Genomic DNA, 5391 nt, shown 5'->3' with positions numbered 1-5391 from the left:
TTCTCCGCTTAATTAAGGGTGGAAGAGTGGAATTGAAAGAGTGGAATTTTAAAAATTTAGAGTGGAAAGAGTGGAAAAATAATTATTTCCACTGTTAAAAATTACACTTAATTTTTATTTTTACACTCTTATAATTTCACTCTTAAAATTATTTTTACACTCTTCCACCTTTATTATTAAAATTCCACTCTTTGAATTACACTCTTCCACCCTTAATTAAGCGGAGAAATAGGGGGGGGGGAATTTTTTTATTTTTACACTCTTTACACTCTTTTCCCCAGTTCATAACGCCGGAATTAAAGTGGAAATATTTTATTTTTACACTCTTTACACTCTTTTCCCCGTAAAATATATCGGAATAAAGGTGGAATTAATTCACTATTACACTCTTTCCTCGCAAGCCAGAATAAAGGTGGAATTTTTTATTTTTACACACTTAAATGCACCAACCTAGAAAGCAGCTCCATAATGAAGATGAAGAGCAGAGGGTTCGACAACTCCATAAAGTCCGTATATTTAAAGTCTTTTTTAGCAACGTGAGGTGCATGAAGATCTCAACAATAATAGGAAAACAACTTTTTTGCTGGAAAGCAAATTTTATCAAGGAGTTTCCCTACCAATGTTGAGAAAAAAGTGCACCTCTAAAGAGCTAAGACTTTTTAAATAACACATTTAAGCAAGCTGAAATCAACATAATCATATCATCACACCATAAGCATAGACAAACTCAAACCAAAAGGCAACCGAAGAGAGAGACGAGCGTCAGACGAACAAGACGAGCGAGAGACGAGCGAGAGACGAGCGAGAGACGAGCGAAAGACGAGCGAGAGACGAGCGAGAGACGAGCGAGAGACGAGCGAAAGACGAGCGAGAGACGAGCGAGAGACGAGCGAGAGACGAGCGAATGACGAGCGAGAGACGAGCGAGAGAGCGCAAGAGCGAAAGGAGGGGGGGAGAGAACACCGAAAAATCTTGACGCCCGAAAGGAGTCCCACCCATTTTTGACGTAATTTCATTGCCTTTGCAACATTCCGTATGAAAAACTAACTTTTTTCCTAGGCAAACTATGATAAAAACTCTTTTTGTCATACACACTAGGTACACATGGGATACTCCATGCCAACTTTGGTTTGATTTCGACAACTCTAAGACCCAATAAAAAAAAACTGTAGTTAAAATTCGTTATTCGCAAAAATTGCAAATTTCCGTATGAAAAAATAACTTTTTTTCTAGAAAAGCTATAGCAAAAATTCCTTTTGCATTACACTCTAGGTACACATGGGATACTCCATACCGATTTTGTTTCGATTTGGACAACTCCTTGACCTAATCAAAAAGACCTATGTTTAAAAATTATTTAAAATTAATTATTCGAATTAATCAGAAATTAACGCACGAAAAGCTAACTTTTTTCCTAGACAAGGCATAGCAAAAATTCGTTTTGTTTTTCACTCTAGGTACCCATGGGATACTACATACCGAGTTTAGTTTGATTTGGACAACTCCTTAACCCGACGAAAAAGACCTATTTTTAAAATTCGTTATTCGCGAAGTTCGCAGATTTCAGTATGAATACCTAACTTTTTTCCTAGAAAAACTATAGCAAAAATTCCTTTTGCATTACACTCTAGGTACACACGGGATACTCCATGCCAACTGTGGTTTGATTTCGACAACTCTAAGACCCAATAAAAAAAACTGTAGTTAAAATTCGTTATTCGCAAAAATTGCAAATTTCCGTATGAAAAACTAACTTTTTTCTTAGAAAAGCTATAGCAAAAATTCCTTTTGCATTACACTCTAGGTACACATGGGATACTCCCTACCGAGTTTGGTTCAATTTGGACAACTCTTGACCTAATCAAAAAGACCTATTTTTAAAAATTATTTAAAATTAATTATTCGAATTAATCGGAAATTAACGTACGAAAAGCTAACTTTTTTCCTAGACAAGCTATAGCAAAAATTCTTTTTGTTTTTCACTCTAGGTACCCATGGGATACTACATACCGAGTTTAATTTGATTTGGACAACTCCTTGACCCGACGAAAAAGACCTATTTTTAAAATTCGTTATTCGCGAAGTTCGCAGATTTCAGTATGAAAACCTAACTTTTTTCCTAGAAAAACTATAGCAAAAATTCCTTTTGTATTACATTCTAGGTACACACGGGATACTCCATGCCAACTGTGGTTTGATTTCGACAACTCTAAGACCCAATAAAAAAAACTGTAGTTAAAATTCGTTATTCGCAAAAATTGCAAATTTCCGTATGAAAAACTAACTTTTTTCTTAGAAAAGCTATAGCAAAAATTCCTTTTGCATTACACTCTAGGTACACATGGGATACTCCCTACCGAGTTTGGTTCGATTTGGACAACTCTTGACCTAATCAAAAAGACCTATTTTTAAAAATTATTTAAAATTAATTATTCGAATTAATCGGAAATTAACGTACGAAAAGCTAACTTTTTTCCTAGACAAGCTCTAGCAAAAATTTTTCTTGTTTTAGACTTTAGGCACCCATGGTATACTCAGTACTCAGTTTGGTTCACTTGGGACAACTCCTTGACCCGACGAAAAAGACGTATTTTTAAAATTACTTATTTGAAATAATAGCAAATTTCCGAATGAAAAACTAACTTTTTTCCTAGGCAAGCTATACCAAAAATTCTTTCTGTTTTAGAATCTAGGCACCCATGGTAAACTCAGTACTAAGTTTGGTTCACTTTGGACAACTCCTTGACAAGACGAAAAAGACCTATTTTTAAAATTCGTTATTCGCGAAGTTCGCAGATTTCAGTATGAAAACCTAACTTTTTTTCTAGAAAAACTATAGCAAAAATTCCTTTTGCATTACACTCTAGGTAGACATGGGATACTCCATGCCAACTGTGGTTTGATTTTGACAACTCTAAGACCCAATAAAAAAAACTGTAGTTAAAATTCGTTATTCGCAAAAATTGCAAATTTCCGTATGAAAAACTAACTTTTTTCTTAGAAAAGCTATAGCAAAAATTCCTTTTGCATTACACTCTAGGTACACATGGGATACTCCCTACCGAGTTTGGTTCGATTTGGACAACTCTTGACCTAATCAAAAAGACCTATTTTTAAAAATTATTTAAAATTAATTATTCGAATTAATCGGAAATTAACGTACGAAAAGCTAACTTTTTTCCTAGACAAGCTATAGCAAAAATTCTTTTTGTTTTTCACTCTAGGTACCCATGGGATACTACATACCGAGTTTAATTTGATTTGGACAACTCCTTGACCCGACGAAAAAGACCTATTTTTAAAATTCGTTATTCGCGAAGTTCGCAGATTTCAGTATGAAAACCTAACTTTTTTCCTAGAAAAACTATAGCAAAAATTCCTTTTGTATTACATTCTAGGTACACACGGGATACTCCATGCCAACTGTGGTTTGATTTCGACAACTCTAAGACCCAATAAAAAAAACTGTAGTTAAAATTCGTTATTCGCAAAAATTGCAAATTTCCGTATGAAAAACTAACTTTTTTCTTAGAAAAGCTATAGCAAAAATTCCTTTTGCATTACACTCTAGGTACACATGGGATACTCCCTACCGAGTTTGGTTCGATTTGGACAACTCTTGACCTAATCAAAAAGACCTATTTTTAAAAATTATTTAAAATTAATTATTCGAATTAATCGGAAATTAACGTACGAAAAGCTAACTTTTTTCCTAGACAAGCTCTAGCAAAAATTTTTCTTGTTTTAGACTTTAGGCACCCATGGTATACTCAGTACTCAGTTTGGTTCACTTGGGACAACTCCTTGACCCGACGAAAAAGACGTATTTTTAAAATTACTTATTTGAAATAATAGCAAATTTCCGAATGAAAAACTAACTTTTTTCCTAGGCAAGCTATACCAAAAATTCTTTCTGTTTTAGAATCTAGGCACCCATGGTAAACTCAGTACTAAGTTTGGTTCACTTTGGACAACTCCTTGACAAGACGAAAAAGACCTATTTTTAAAATTCGTTATTCGCGAAGTTCGCAGATTTCAGTATGAAAACCTAACTTTTTTTCTAGAAAAACTATAGCAAAAATTCCTTTTGCATTACACTCTAGGTAGACATGGGATACTCCATGCCAACTGTGGTTTGATTTTGACAACTCTAAGACCCAATAAAAAAAACTGTAGTTAAAATTCGTTATTCGCAAAAATTGCAAATTTCCGTATGAAAAACTAACTTTTTTCTTAGAAAAGCTATAGCAAAAATTCCTTTTGCATTACACTCTAGGTACATATGGGATACTCCATACCGAGTTTGGTTCGATTTGGACTACTCCTTGACCTAATCAAAAAGACCTATTTTTAAAAATTATTTAAAATTAATTATTCGATTTAATCAGAAATTAACGTACGAAAAGCTAACTTTTTTCCTAGACAAGGTATAGCAAAAATTCTTTTTGTTTTTCACTCTAGGTACCCATGGGATACTACATACCGAGTTTAGTTTGATTTGGACAACTCCTTGACCTAATCAAAAAGACCTAATTTTAAAAACGTACGAAAAGCTAACTTTTTTCCTAGACAAGCTATAGCAAAAAATCTTTCTGTTTTAGAATCTAGGCACCCATGGTAAACTCAGTACTCAGTTTGGTTCACTTTGGACAACTCCTTGACCCGACGAAAAAGACCTATTTTTAAAATTCAATAATTGCAATTTATTTGAAATAATAGCAAATTTCCGAATGAAAAACTAACTTTTTTCCTAGGCAAGCTATACCAAAAAATCTTTCTGTTTTAGAATCTAGGCACCCATGGTAAACTCAGTACTCAGTTTGGTTCACTTTGGACAACTCCTTGACCCGACGAAAAAGACCTATTTTTAAAATTCGTTATTCGCCAAGTGTGCAGATTTCAGTATGAAAACCTGACTTTTTTCCTAGAAAAACAATAGCAAAACTTCTTTTTGCATTACACTCTAGGTAGACATGGGATACTCCATGCCAACTGTGGTTTGATTTCGACAACTCTAAGACCCAATAAAAAAACTGTAGTTAAAATTCGTGATTCGCAAAAATTGCAAATTTCCGTATGAAAAACTAACCTTTTTCTTAGAAAAGCTATAGCAAAAATTCCTTTGGCATTACACTCTAGGTACACATGGGATACTCCATACCGAGTTTGGTTCGATTTGAACAACTCCTTGACCTAATCAAAAAGACCTACTTTTAAAAATTATTTAAAATTAATTATTCGAATTAATCGGAAATTAACGTACGAAAAGCTAACTTTTTTTCCTAGACAAGCTATAGCAAAAATTCTTTTTGTTTTAGACTTTAGGCACCCATGGTATACTCAGTACTCAGTTTGGTTCACTTTGGACAACTCCTTGACCCGACGAAAAAG

Source organism: Convolutriloba macropyga, chromosome 1 (genome assembly GCF_964194025.1).
Source record: "Convolutriloba macropyga chromosome 1, txConMacr16.3, whole genome shotgun sequence".
Classification (NCBI taxonomy): domain Eukaryota; kingdom Metazoa; phylum Xenacoelomorpha; order Acoela; family Convolutidae; genus Convolutriloba; species Convolutriloba macropyga.
Note: the sequence above shows the minus strand (reverse complement) of the source record.